Source organism: Camelus ferus, chromosome X (assembly GCF_009834535.1).
Source record: "Camelus ferus isolate YT-003-E chromosome X, BCGSAC_Cfer_1.0, whole genome shotgun sequence".
NCBI classification, from domain to species: domain Eukaryota; kingdom Metazoa; phylum Chordata; class Mammalia; order Artiodactyla; family Camelidae; genus Camelus; species Camelus ferus.
The window spans coordinates 7,368,298-7,384,683 of NC_045732.1; the positions used below are offsets into that span (position 1 = coordinate 7,368,298).

Sequence of the window (16,386 nt, forward strand, 5' to 3'; positions counted from 1 at the left end):
TTATGGCTCCACTTTCTAAGTAATGTCCTGAATCCCTAGGTGCTTCTCACCACCTCCACCACCACTTTAGTTCAGGCTCCATCATCTTTTGCCCAGATTATTGCAATAGCCTTGGAACTGATTTCCCTGCTTCCACTTGTGTCCCATAATTCATTCCACTCCCAGAAGCCAGAAGTATCTTTTTAATATAAAACATATAATATTGTCTATCCCATTACCCTGTTGCATTTTCTTCAGGCAACTAACAACTATCAGAAAATATCTTGAGTGTCTACTAGTGTATCTTGTATGTCTCCCCATTAAAATCCAAGTTCCATAGAAAAAGGACTTGGTCTGCCACTTTCACTACTGTATCAGCAACACACAGAAGAGTGCCTGGCATTCAGAAAATGTTCCATACATATCCGTAGGTGGGTGTGTATAGCTCAGTGGTAGAATGCATGATTAGCATGCACAAGGTCCTGGGTTCAATCCCCAGTACCGCCAGTCAAAAAAAAAAAAAAAGAAGTATTTGCAGAATGAATAAATGATTGGGCTATAAACTTGCAGTGAGCACTTATCTGACAAAACTTTGCTAGGTGCTATGTGTGATGGAGACAAAGAAGACATGGTCCCTGACCTGGAGGAGCTCATAGGAGGGACATAGACATTAGATAATTACAACAGAATGGTGTGAATGCAACAATAAAAGTATAAATCACTGGAAGAATATAAGAGGGGTCACCTGACTGTCTTTGGGTGAGATGCAGAAAGCTACAAAGAAGAGAATAATTTTGATCTAGAACTTGAAGAATGAGCACATTTTCCAGTCTGAGAAAATGTATAATGGGCATGACGGGCAAAGAGAACAGCACAGGCAAAGAACAGAATCTTAAAGATAGTATATGAGGCACAAGAATGCTGAATATGTTCAGGAAGCAGTAAGTAGTCTGGTGGGTTAATTAAAGGATAGGAAAGGAAGCTTGAAGAGGGCTGGTGGGCTGCAGTCAAGATTATAAAGGGTCTTACATGCCTTATTAAGAAGTTTAGAAGTTATGGTTACCAGGGAGGAAAGGGGGTGGGAAGGGATAAATTGGGAGATCGGGATTTGCAGATACTAACTACTACATATAAAATAGATAAAGCAACAAGGTCCTACTGTATTGCACAGGGAACTATATCCAATACCTTGTAATGGCCTATAATGAAAAAGAATATGAAAAGGTATATATATATATATCTGTGTGTGTAAAATCGACTCACTATGCTGTACACCAAAAATTAATACAACATTGTAAATCGACTATACTTCAGTAAAAAAGAAGTTTGGTATTAATTCTTTTAGACAGTGGGGAGTCAACTGCAAGCAAGGAGTAAAAGGGATTAATACATTCAACAAATATCTATTGAGTGTCCGATCAGATTTGTTTTTTAGGAAGATATCCCATGCAACAGGGACAAGATTGCACTGAAGTGGGTAAGAAACTGGTGGCAAGCAGAACAATTGGAAAGCTGCTACCAATTCAGCTGGGAGATATTTTTGAACACCATAGGTTCCCAGCCCCACATCAGAACTCCCAGAATGTAAATCAAAATCCCATCTTTTTGTTTTTGTTTTACTTTGAAAGCAATACATGTTCATGGGGAAAAAATACTCAAACCTGTACAGAAGGGTATGAGTTAAAAGCATGTCTCTCTTCCCACCTCCTGCACCAACAACTACAACCACTCCCCCATTGCTTCCCACCATCCTGACCCCAACTAGGTCTCTCTGCTCCAGAATACCCAAGGGTGAGGATCACTGCACTACTAAGCTCCATCACCTAGACAGCTTTTCCAAAATTTCACAGAAATTAAAAATTGCCTGGGTTACTGTTTAAACATTTTTAAAAGAGAGCTCAGGAGGCTCTTCCCCTCCAGAGTCTGATTCAGTGGGTCTTAGTGGGGTCTGGGAAACAATTACCCCAAATGAGTCTCACAGACAATCTGGGACACCTGTTATGAGCCTAATATAGACCAGCATGTCCCAAACTTTAAGATTTAAGATCCTGAAGATCTTGTTTAAAATGTTGATTCTGATTCAGTAGGTGTGGGGTGGGACCCAAGAGTCTACACTTTTAACAAGCTCCCATGTGATGCCAATTAGCTGGCACAAGGACCATACTTTGCTAAGCACTGGTTATCAACCCTAGGTGCCTAGTCAAACCACCTTGGGGAGCTTTTAAAATTCTCATTAACCAATCCTTTTTCAGCCCTTCAAAAAATAGAAAAGGAGATAACACTTCCTAACTGATTCTATGAGGCCAACATTACCCTGATACTAAACCCAGATAGAAACACTACAGGAAAAGAAAAGTATAAGCCAGTATCATTTATGAATATTTATGCAAAAATTCTCAACAAAATACAAGCAAACCAAATTCAACAGCATATTAAAAGGATTACACAACATGACCAGATAGGTTTTATTCCTGAAATACAAGGATGTCTACATACACACACACAAAAATCAATCAATGCAATGCAGCACATTAATAGGATGAAGAAATAAATACATGATCATCTCAACCAATGCAAAAAAAAAATTGACAAAATTCAACATCCTTTCATGGTAAAAATATTCAATGAACTAGGAGTAGAAAAAAACTTCCTTGGCATGATTAAGGGCATATATAACAAGCCCACAGCTAACATCACACTCAATGGTGAAACACTGAAAGCTTTTCCTCTAAGATCAGGAACCAGGAACCAGGAGATCTGCTTTCACCACTTCCATTCAACATATACTGGAAGTTCTAGTCAGAGCAACAAGGGAATAAAAAGAAAGTAAAATCATCCAAATTGGAAAAGAAGTAAAATTATCTTTGTTCACAGATGACATGATCTTATATCTAGAAAATCCTAAAAATTCCACACAAGAAAATATTAGCTCTAATAAACAAATTCATCAAAGTTGCAGGACACAAAACTTACACTCACAAATCACTTACATTTCTAAAAACTAATGATGAACAAAACAAAAAGGAAATTAAGAATTCCATTTACAATAGCATCAAAAAGAATAAAATACTTAGAAATAAGCCTGATCAAGGAGGTAAAAGATTTCTATACTGAAAACTATAAAAAAAAAAAACTGCTGAAAAAATTACAGAAGACCAGTAAGTGGAAAGATATACTGTGTTCATGGAATGAAAGACTTAATACTGCTAACATGACAATACTATCCAAAGCAACGTACAGATTCAATGCAAGCCCTATCAAAATCCCAGCAGAATTTTTTGCAGAAACAGAAAAAAACAATCCTAAATCCATAAGGATCTGAATGGCCTCAGTTTGGACCCCCAAATGGCCAAAGCAATCTTGAAAAAGAACAAAGATGGAGGACTCAATTCCTAGTTTCAAAACTTATTTCAAAGGTATACTAATCAAAATCATGTGGTACTGGCATAAGGGCAGACATATAGACCACTGGAATACAATAGAGATCCCAGAAATAAACCTCTGCATATATAGTCAATAGATTTTCAATAGAAATACCAAGACCATTCAATGGGGAAAGAACAATCTTTTCAACAAGTGGTCTTGGGTAAACTGGATATCCACATACAAAAAAATGAAGATGGACCTTTACCTTATATAATATATAAAAATTAAATAAAAATGGATCAAAGACCTAAATAAGAACTTAAACAGTAAAATTACTGGAAGAAGAGATAGGGAGAAATCATTACGATATTGGTTTTGGAAATGATTTCCTGGATATGACACTGAAAGTACAGGAACAAGAGAAAAAATAGATAAAACAGATTTCATCAAAATCTAAAGCTTTTGTACACTAAAAGACACTAACAAGAGATTGAAAAGGCAAAGCACATAATGAAAGAAACTATCTGTAAGTTATATATCTGATAAGTGATTAATATTCAGAATAAAGAGCTCCTACTACTTAACAACAACCAAGAAAAAAAAATCCCACAAAGATCCAATTCAAAAAATGGGCACAGGAATTGAATAGATATTTCTCCAAAAATGATATAGAAATAGCCAATAACCATAAGAAAAGACTCTGAATATCACTAGCCATTTAGGGAAATACAAATCAAAACCATGAGATACCACCGGACACCCAATTAATATGGCTACTAGAAGAAATTGGAACCCTTGTGTATTGCTGGCTGGACAATTGAATGGTGCAGACACTATAGAAAACGGTATGGTTGTTCTTCAAAAAACTAAACATAGAATTACCATATGTTCCAGCAATTTCACTCTGGGTTTCTATTTATAAGAATTGAAAGCAGGGATTTAAGCAGATAATTGTACATCAGTTTTCATAGCAGCATTATTCACAACAGCCAAAAGGCAGAAAATAGCCAAATGTCCATCAGCAGATGAATATACATACAAAATGTGGTAATACATACAATGAAATATTATTCAACTTTAAAAAGGAATGAATCCAAAAATAGGCAGAAGACCTACACAAGCAATTCTCCAATAAAGACATACAAATGGCCAACAGGCACATGAAAAAAATGCTGAATATCACTAATTATCAGAGAAATGCAAATCAAAACTACAATGAGGTATCACTTCATTCCAGTCAGAATGTCCACCATTTAAAAGTCCACAAACATTAAATGCTGGAGAGGGTGTGGAGAAAAGGGAACCCTCCTACACTGTGGCTGGAAATGTAGTTTGGTGTAGCCACTGTGGAAAACAGTATGGGGATTCCTCAAAAGACTAAAAATAGACTTACCATATGACCCAATAATCCCACTCCTGGGCATATATCCAGAAGGAACCCTAATTTAAAAAGACACCTGCACCTCAATGTTCATAGAAGCACTATTTACAATAGCCAAAACATGGAAACAACCTAAATGTCCATTGACAGATGACTGGATAAAGAAGTGGTGGTATATTTATACAATGGAATACTACTCAGCCATAAAAAAAGAATGAAACATGGATGGACCTGGAGATCATCATTCTAAGTCAAGTAAGCAAGAAAGAGAAAGAAAAACAAGAAAAATACCATATGATATCACTTATATGTGGATCTAAAAAAAAAGACACAAATGAACTTATTTACAAAACATAAACAGACTCACAGACATAGAAAACAAACTTATAGTTATGGGGGGTTAAGGGTGTGATAAGGATTAAATTGGGAGTTCGAGATTTGCAGATACTAACTACTATATATACAATAGATAAACAACAAGTTTCTACTGTATAGCATGGGGAACTATATTCAATATCTTGTAGTAACCTATAAGCAAAATAATTTGAAAATGAATATATGTATGTATATGTATGACTTAAATATTATTCCCAGAAACTGTATCCCAGAAATTGACACAACATTGTAAAGTGACTATACGTCAATAAAAAAGGAATGAAATTCTGATACATGCTACAATGTGGATGAACCTTGAAAATATTATGGTAAGTGAAATAAGCTTGACACAAATGGACAAATACTGTATAATCCCACTTTATATCAGATACCTAGAACAGGCAAATTCATAGAGGCAAAAAGTAGTGTAGTGATTTCCAGGGGCTGAGGGGACAGGAAAACAGGGAGCTATTATTTAATGGGTACACAGTTTGTTTGAGATAATGAAAAGTTCCAGAAGTGTAGAGTTGTGTGACATTCTGAATGTACTAAGTGCCACTGAGTTGTATCCTTAAATATGGTGAAAATGATAAATATTATGTTATGCATATTTTATCAAAATAAAGAAAAAATTCTCAGTGCCAGACACCCATCACAGAGCAATTACATCAGCATCTCTGGGAGTGGCCTAGGCATCAGCATCTTTAAAGTACCTCAGGTATTTCCAATGTTCACCCAAGATTAAGAACCATATATCTGGACTTTTCCCCTTCTTGAAATATGTGGAATTATCATCTGCAGATCACTGATGATGGACATCCAACTGTGCTTTTCCCAACCTAAGTGAGATCATTAGCTCTACCCACTTTCCAGGTTGTCTCTGAATACTCATTTCTAGAGTAACTTGAATTAGCAAGCTACTAGGATGCTATTACTATAATTGTACAATATAAAAATCTATGTTTAAGACTCACAGATATAGTAAGCAATCTTATGGTTACTGGAGGGAAAGGGAGAGGAAGGAATAAATTGGGAGTTCGAGATTCGCAAATATTAACTACTATATATAAAGATAGATTTAAAAAACAAATTTCTTCTGTAGAGCACAGGGAACTATATTCAGTATCTTGTAGTAACTTATAAGGAAAAAGAATATGGAAATGAATATATGTATCTATATGCATGACTGAAACATTATGCTGTACATCAGAAATTAACACATTGTAACTGACTATAGTTCAATTTAAAAAAAAAACTTTGTTAATGCTAAAGTATTTACAGATGAAATGATAGTCTGCAAACTTGATTCAAATTAATCCAGGCCCAGGGGGAAAGTATTGGGTGAGGGTTATAGATTAAACAGGCCATATGTTAATCATTGTTGAAGGTGGGTGATTTTCTTTATACTACCCTCTTTACTTTTGTATATACTTAAAGTTTTCCATGTTAAAACTGGAAACAAAATTAATTACATTTACAAAGGAAATCATCTAAAATATTTAGTAATAAGATCTTGGTCCTATAGATATATATAATGGAATATTAAGCAACATTTTTAAATGATAGTAAAAAATCTGTAATGATATGGGAGATGTTTATGATGTGCAATTTACTAAAAAAAGAAAAAAAAAAGCAAGTTATCCAAGTCAGCATATACTGTATGATCCAATTTTTGAGCAGGCTGTAGAATGGAGCATCTGAAGTTTGACAGATCTAGGTTTCTGTCACTTACTGACTGTGTGACCTGGGACAAGGGGTATAATAACAGCATCTACCCCATGAGGTTTTTGTAAAGATTAGATTGAAATAATGTATGTAAAGTACTTAAAAGAGGAGGAGGAGGAACAGCTATACATGGCTAGAGCTATTTAAAAAAGCAAAACATTGGAAAAAATCTTAATATCTAAAATAATGGTAAGATAAGTTATGATAAATTCATTGACTTATTAAATGAATAGCAATTAAGGGCCACTGTGGAAATATAATGCTGATCTAGATATAAATAGAAGGCAACTATGTTGACCACTAAACAAAAAACAGTTGTATCTCAATACACTGACGATGAACTACTGAAAAAAGAAGTAGGGGGCAGGAGGTACAGCTCAGTGGTAGAGCCCATGCTTGGTGTGCATGAGGTCCTGGGTTCAATCCCCAGTGCCTCCATTAAGGGAAGAGGGAAAAAAAAAAGAATGAAGTAAACAAAACAATCGCATTACAATAGCATCAAAAGGAATGAAACACTGAGGAATAAATTTAACCAAGAAGATGAAAGATCCATACACTGAAAATTATAAACATTGATGAAAAAACTGACAAACACAAATAAATGAAAAGATCCTATATTCATGGATTGGAAGAATTAATATTATTAAAATGGCCATACTACCCAAAGCCATAAATAGAATCAATGCAATCTCTATCAAAACTCCAATGGCATTTTAACAAAAATAGACAAAAAAGCCTAAAATTCACATGGAACAACAAAAGACCCCCAATAGCCAAAACAATCCTGAGATAAAAGAAAAAAGCTGGAGGCATCACAATGCCTGACTTCAAACTTTATTACAAAGCTTCAGTAGTCAAAACAGAATTGTACAGGCATAGAAATAGACACAGAGACCAATAAAACCAAACTGAAAGCCCAGAAATAAGGCCATGTATATATATGGCCAACTAATATTTGACAAAGGAGCCAAGAATACTCAATGGGGAAAGCATAGTCTTTTCAAAAGATGGTGCTGAAAAATCTGGATATACAAATGCAATGGAAGGAAATTGGACTCCTATCTTACACCATTCACAAAGATTAACTGAAAATGTACTAACGACTTGAATTTAAGACCCAAAACTATTAAACTACTAGAAGTAAATAGAAGGGAAAAAGCTCCTTGACATTGGTATTAGAAATAATTTTTGGATATGACAATAGAAGTGAAAGCAACAAAAGTACAAGAGACAAATGTGACTGAATCAAACTAAAAAGGTTTTGCACAGCAAAGGAAATAATCAAGAGTGAAGAGACAACCTACAGAACTGGAGAAAATACCTGCAAACTATACATCTGCTAAATTAATATACAAAAAATATAGTGAATTCAAGCAACTCAATAGACAAAAAAAGTAACCTGCTTAAAAATTAGCAAGGGACCAGAAAAGATATTTTCACAAAGAAAAAGATATGTAAATGCCAAACATGTTAATGAAAAAAGTTTAATATTACTAATCATCATGGAATGCAATAAAACCCCAATACAGCATCACCTTATACCTGTTAGAATGACTACTATCAAAAAGACAAAATATAACAAGTGTTGGAGAGGATATGGAGAAAAAGGAATCACCTGTGCACTGTTAGTAGGAATGTAAATTGATACACAGCCACTAAGGAAAACAGCACTGAGGTTCCTCAAAAAATTAAAAATAGAACTGCCACCCAATCCAGTGTTCACTGCATTCACAATAGCCAAGACACAGAAACAACTAAATATTGCCTGGATAAAGCTAATGTAATATTAATCAGCCATAAAAAGAATGAAATGCCTCCTTTTGCAACAATATGGGTGGACCTTGAAGGCATTACGCTAAGTGAAATAAATCAGAGGGAGAAAGACAAATACTGTATATTCTCACTTATACATGGAATCTAAAAAGGCTGAACTCAGCAATAGAGAGTAGGGGCAAAAGATCAAGATGGCTGAGTTCACTTCCCCTCACAAACACATCAAAAATAAAACTACCTGTAAAACTGACTAGGGTACTGGCAAAATGGCTCTTCTACAACCAAGACTGTAAAGGAAGATCCACACAGAGTCGAGGAGGAAGGGAGGAAAAGTTATCTGCTCAGGACATGCACCCCTGATGGAAGACCTACAAGAGGAAAGGGATATCCTGGACCATGGGATCCTCCCTGGGGAATGAACTTTGCGACAAATACTAGGCACCTCAGCCCTGGCATCCAACACAAGGAAGATAAGCCCCCTTAGCTGGTTTGAAAAAGTGAGGCTTACCAAAGGGCTGTAAGAAACCGAGACTCCACTCTTGAAGAACATGAGCACAGCACAGAAGCAGCAGATTGACAACTGCATGGGGCTCTGGCCAGCTTACTAGGATTGCCCCACTGCACCCCTCAGCTTGCACTGGGATCCTGCTCCAGCCCCTCTTGCTCTGGTGCTGCTGCCCACTAAGGCAGAAGCTGCCATTGCCAATGAGTGTGCACACAGCGGGAACGGAGCCAGCTCAGACCCCAGCCTTGCCTCTAACCAGGACAGAGGCAGCCACTGTCAGCATAAGTGTCCCTGCTCACATTTGGGAGGAGCAAACCTCACTCCAGGGCAGGTACTGCCCTGTCCAGCAGGAGTGAAACCAGCTCATTACTGTGGCACCAACACCTCTGGCCCTAACCACATCTCTAACCAAGGTGTACACACAAGGGGAAAAGCGAAATCAGCACAGAAGTGCAGCCCCAAACCTTCAAGCCCCAACCAGGACCCCAATCACACCTGAGAGAAACTCAACTCCCTCAGGGCTCCTGTTACAGCCTCTCAGGCCCTGCCACTGTACCAAATAGGGCAATAATGGCTACTGAGAATGGAAGAGGCCTCAGTTTGCACCTAGCTCTGGCTCTGTCTCTGACTTCCAAATCCATCCCTACCTCCCACCAAGATGGTGGCTGCCAGCATACCCTAGGAAAAGATGCAACCCATGCCCACTTAAGATCCAACTCTCCCACCAAAGCCACTGGACACACACAGACTGCATAGGGACATTCCTACACAAGAACAACCTTCAAGGCTAAGATGGGTAACTGTTTCACCTAATATCATAAAGACAAAGAAAGCCAAACAAAATGAGAAGGCAGAGGGATATGTTTCAAAAGAAAGAACAAGGAAAAATCTTGAAAAAAAAAACTGTAATGAAACAGAGATAAATAATCCACCTGATAAAGAGTTCAAAGCAATAGTAATAACAATGGTAACTGAGCTAGGAAAAGAACAGATGAAGACAGAGATTTTTAACAAAGAACTAGAAAATATAAAAAAGAACCAGTCATGGCTGAAGAACAAAATAACTGCAATGAAAAATACACTAGAAGGAAATAACAGCAGATTAGGTGATACAGGACAATGCAAAGTGATCTGGAAGACAGAATAGTGGAAATCACCCAATCAAAACAGCAAAAAGAAAAATAAATTTTTGAAAAATGATACTTTAAGGGAACTCTGGGACAACAACAACCATATTAACATTCATATTATAGGGGTCAGAGGAGGAGAAGAGAGAAAGGGGTAGAAAATGTACTTAATGAAATTATAGCTGGACACTTCGCAAACATGAAAAAGGAAACAGACCTCTAGGTACAGGAAGCACAAAGGCTCCCAAACAAAATAAATCAAAACAAATCCACACCATGACATATCATAATTTAAATGGCAAAAGATAAAGATAAAGAGAGAAATTTAAAGGCAGCAACAGGAAAAAAGGGTCACATACAAAGGAACCCCCATATGACTATCGGCTGAATTTTCTGCAGAAACTTCAAAGGCCAGAAGGGAGTACATGATATATTTAAAGAGCTGAAGACGAAAAACCTACAACCTGGGATAGTCTACGCAGCAAGGATATCATTCAGAATTGAAGGAGAGATAAAGAGCTTCTCAGAACAGCAAGAACAAAAAGAGTCATCAATATTAAACCACCATACAAGAAGTGTTAAAGGGTCTTCTTTAAGTGAAAAAGAAATGGCTATGAGAAATAAATTATACAGAAGGAAAAAACCTGCAGTCAAAAGCAAATATATAGTAAAGGCTGTGGATTAACCACTTAAATAAGCTAGTACAAAGGTTAAAATACAAAAATTGTAAAATCAATTACAACTACAATAAAAGTTAAGGGATAGAAGGAAAGAAATAATAAAGAGCAGGGAGGAAATAAATAAAATAGAGAGCAGGCCAAGATGGCAGAGTAGAGAGACTCACAGCTCGCCCTCTCCAACAAATACCAAAAATTACATCTACAAACCAATTGAATTGCCCAGAACAACTTCTGAACTCTGGCAGAGTGTCTCTCACTTTGAAATACAGGAGAATTCTCAAAAAATCTGGTAAGAGAAAAAAACAAAAAAAAAGAAAAAAGAAAAAATTGGTGTAGGACCAGTCCTTGAGGGAGGGAGAGGCAAAGAAAGGCACTTTCACACCTGGACACCCCCTCTCCAGCTGGGAGGTCAGTGGGGACAGAAATGGAGCTTCTGAGGCTCAGATGAGAAATTGGCAGCCACTTGGTAGACAGAACTAAGATAAACTGGCACAGAGGGTCCCTGCCATCCCTAGCCCTAGGCACAAGCTGTCAGGGACAAACCATGACTGGCTGCTAGAGATCGGTGATCAGCCCAGGGAGAGGGCTGGGGCCCACTGCATGGAGGCAGCATCAGGGGACTGGAGGGTGGTCTGAGCTCTGGCTGGGGAGGTGTGTGGAGCAGAACAGCCTAGGACCCCCACAAAAAAGCACCACTAGTGGTGTGTATGTGGGAGAGGGGTGCAACGCAGCCCCGCCATAGCCCGTGTCACTGCTTGGTTCCACTGTTTGAGTGTTCCCGTGAGAAGAGAGGTGGGGCTGGGTCATAGCCATCCTTGCTGCACAGAGGCAGAGCTGAAAGCTGAATTCATAGCCAGCATTCCTGCAACTTCACAGGCAGGACTGAGATTTGTTTACAGCCCCAGGCAGAGAGGGTGGATTTGCCCTCTGTGGACCCTTTGTGGACCTGCACCTTTGGGGTGGATGACTGGATTTCTGGTGCACAGCAGGGAGCGAGTACAGGTATTTACAACAGGTCAGCGAACCATACCATACAGTACATGGAAACAGGGCTGAGGTCTGTGCTGACTCTGTGGTGCACCACAAATTGAAGTGTCTGACTGCACACTCACTACAGCGGGCCCTAGCACCTGACATTGGCGGATCTGCCCTGGTGGTTCCTAGGGTCCAGAACCGGGGGGACACCATAGTGGGTGACTGACATTCCTGCAGCTAAGGTGGGGACGAAGGCAGTGTCAACAAAGAGTACTTTGTAAGCCCGCAAAACAAGTGACAGACAACACCACAGACAGCACTTTCCAGTGGACATCTGTAAAGGTACACTCAGTGACCCTCTTCCCAGCTGAAGTGCTCCAACCCTGCCTACCACACACCACACCTCAGAAATTGGTCTAGAAGCTTCTATTCCAGTAACAAGGGAGCAGATCAGGCCCCTGTCAAGCCGGTGACAACTTCAGCAACAACAATCCGGGCAGACTGTGATCACCACAACACCAACCACACCCCCAATCAAAGGGATAACAGCCAACACACACAGAAGAAAGACATGGCAACCATCCATACTAAGAACAGCCCTCATGACAAAACTGTTAGATGCACACAGTCTACACAGGAATGCTCCTGCTTTAAATAAAAACAAAAAATAAAACAGCCTTTCAAGACTACAGTAGATAACTGATACTCCTAAATCCATACAGCCAGAGAGATGTGGGAAAGATGAAGAAGCAGAGGAACCACTCTCAATTAAAAGAACAAGAGAAGTCCCCTGAAAGAATGAACAATGAGATAGACCTTGACAAACTACTAGATCATGACTTCAAAAAGGGGATGATAAAAGCACTGAAGGAAATAAGAGAGACTATGAATAGAAAGAAAATACTGTAAAAGGGAAATAGAAAGTATAAAGAGAAGCCAATTAAAAACAGAAAACTCAATTGCTGAGATAAGAGCCAAGCTAAAGGCAGTCAAAAGCAGACCAGATAATGCAGAGGAACAAATAAGTGACTTAAAAGACAGGATAAAAGAAGTAACCCAATCAGAACAACAGACAGAAAAGCAAGTAAAAACCAATGAAAGCAATATAAGGGACCTATGGGATAATATAAAGTGTGCCAACCTATACATAATAGGGGTCCCAGAATGAGAAGAAAGAGAAATAAATGGGGATTGAAAAGGTATTTGAAGAAATCATCACTAAAAACTTTCCAAACCTAAAGAAGGAAATAGGTACCCAAGTACAGGAAGCACAGAGGGTGCCCCCTGCCAAAAAAAAAAAAAAAAAAAAAAAAAAAAAAAAAAAACCCTAACAGACATAACAGACATACACCAAGACATATTATCATTAAGATGACCAAAGTTAAAGAAAGGATTCTAAAGGCAGCAAGAGAAAAACAAAGAGTTAGTTACAAGGGAACCCCCATAAGGCTTTCAGCTGATTTCTCTACACAAACACTGCTGGCCAGAAGGGAGTGGCAAGATATATTCAATGTCCTGAATGAGAAAAAGCTGCAGCCTAGGATACTCTATACAGCAAGACTATTCTTTAGAGTAGAAGGAGAGAGAAAGAATTTCACACACAAGCAAAAACTAAAAAGGTTCAGCAATACTAAACCTATGCTAAAAGATATATTGAAAGGTCTACTCTAAATAGAAAAGAAGCAGGAAGCTACAGAAATAAGAAAACCATAACTGGAAATATGATAACTACATTAAGTTGCAAGAGAATAATCACAAAGATGTTTAAAAAAAGGACATCAAAACCATAAAAGGTGGGAGATGGGAGCAAGAAAATACAGATTTTTTTTTTTATTCCTCTTCTTTTTCTTTCTTTTTTTTCTTCATTCTTTTTACTATGTGTTTGAGTCTACATGACTACCAGTCTAAAGCAGATATAGTAAGGGGTTAACATACTTGAAAAACAAGGTAACCAAAAATCAAAAGCACACAATAGAGTCATAAAAAACAAAAAGAAACCAAGCTAATACAAAAGAAAATTATCAAACCAGAAAAATACCATATGATATCACTTACACATGGAATCAAAAAAAAAAAAAAAAAGACAAATGAATTTATTTACAAAACAGAAACAGACTCATGGACATAGAAAACAAACATAGTTACCAGGGGTGGGGAAGGGGATGGGAATGGATAAATTGGGAGTTCAACATTTTCAGATACTAATATACATAAAATAGATAAACAACAAGTTTATACTGTGTAGTACAGGGAACTATATTCAATATCTTGTAGTAACCTATGGTGAAAAAAGAATATGAAAACGAGTATTTGCATGTTCCTATATGACTGAAGTATTATGCTGTACATCAGAAATTGATACAACATTGTAAACTGACTATACTTCAATTTAAAATAAATGGGCAAAGGACCTAAATAGACATTTTTCTGAAGAGGACATACAGATGGCCAATAGGCACATCAAAAGATACCCAGCATCATTAAGAATCAGGGAAATGCAAATCAAAACCACAATGAGATACCACCTCACACCTGTCAGAATGGCTATTTTCAAAAACACAACAAATAACAGATATTGGCAAGAATGTGGAGAAAAGGGAACCCTAGTACACTGTTGATGGAACTATACATTGGTACAGTCACTGTGAAAAACAGTATGGAGGTTCCTCAAAAATCTAAAAATACCATATAATACAGCAATTCCACTCCCAGGTATATATCCAAAAAACTGAAAATGTAATTTTGAAAAGATACAAGCACCCCAATGTTAATGGCAGCATTATTTACAATTGCCAAGATATGGAAGCAACCTAAGTGTCTATCAACAAACAAATAGATAAATAAGATGTGGTACACACACACACACACACACACACACACACACACACACACACAATGGAACATTACTCAGCCATAAAAAAGAATAAAACTTCGCCATTTGCAAGAACATGGATGGACCTGGAGGGTATTATGCTTAGTGAAGTAAGTCTGATAAAGACAAATACTGACTGGATAAAGAAGATGTAGTATATCTATACAATGGAATGCTATTCAGCCATAAAAACCACCATTTGCAGCAACATGGATGTTCCTGGAGAATGTCATTCTAAGTGAAGTAAGCCAGAAAGAGAAAGAAAAATACTATATGACATCACTCATATGTGGAATCCAAAAAAAAAAAAAAACATAAATACAAAACAGAAACAGACTCATAGACATAGAATACAAACTCATGGTTGCCAAGGGGGAGGTGGGTGGGAAGGGACAGACTGTGATTTCAAAATGTAGAATAGATAAACAAGATTATACTGTATAGCACAGGGAAATATATACAAGTACTCGTGGTAGCTCACAGCGAAAAAAAATGTGACAATGAATATATGTATGTTCATGTATAACTGAAAAATTGTGCTCTACACTGGGATATGACACAACATTGTAAAAGGACTATAACTCAATAAAAAATGTTAAAAAAACAACAACAACAACAACAAAGACAAATACTGTGTTTTCACTTATGTGTGGAATCTAAAAAATAAAACAAATAAATGAATATAACAAAACAGACACACACTCACAGATCTAGAAAACAAGCTAGTAGTCACCAAGTAGGTTTAGGTGTGAGGGGAGGAACAAGAGAGGCAAAGGGGATTAAAAGGTACAAACTACTAGGTATTAAAAAAAGTATCAGAATATGAATTCACCTGTTACTGACTTACTACATATAGCTGGATGTATCACTTTTTAAAAAGGAATAGAGAGTAGATTGGAGGTCACCAGGGGTTGGGAGTTGGGAGAAGTGAGGACTGGTTGGTCAAATACTACAAACTTCTAGATAGAAGATGAATAAATTATGGGGATCAAATATACAGTATGGTGACTATAAGTAACAGTACTGTATTATGTACTTGAAAGCTAAGAGAATAGATCTTAAATGTTATCACCATACACCAAAACATAAAATATGTGAGAAGATGGAGGTGTTAACTAACCTTATCATGGTAATAATTTCACAATATATACATGTATCAAACCATCACATTGTACATCTTAACCATACATATGTGTCAATAACCATACATATGTGTCAGTGATATCCCAATAAATCTGGGGGTAAAGACATAAGTGGACCCTGCCCTCATGTAACTTATAGTCTAGAAAAGAAGGCAAATAAATAAACAAGTAACAACATTAAAGTAAGGAGGCATTATAGTGTTCATAAAGAAATGTTAAAGTATTCACCATTTAAAGACATTGCATTAGTTCCTAATGCCACTGGAACAAATGACCCCAAAGTCAGTATTTTCAAATGACACAAATTTATTCTCTTACAGTTCTAGAAGTCAGAAATTCAAGAATTCAGTCCTTCCCTTTTCCAGCTACTAAAGGCTGTGCACATTCCTTGGCTCCTGGATGCATTTCTGGACCACTCGTTCCCTTCACATGTCACTTTCTCTCCCTCTCTCACCCTCCTGCCTCCCCCTCTTATAAGGATCCTTG

At 37.4% G+C, this 16,386-nt stretch overlaps 1 protein-coding gene and 1 non-coding gene across 2 annotated transcripts in view; one reads left to right on the top strand and one right to left on the bottom strand.

Moving 5' to 3' along the window:
- OPHN1 (oligophrenin 1) overlaps window positions 1-16,386 on the bottom strand; it is a 441,200-nt gene that overhangs the window by 384,271 nt on the left and 40,543 nt on the right. The gene's annotated exons all lie outside the window — the stretch shown is intronic.
- Window positions 7,193-7,264, top strand: TRNAT-GGU. The gene has a single exon. It is a non-coding gene; the product is annotated as a tRNA-Thr (tRNA).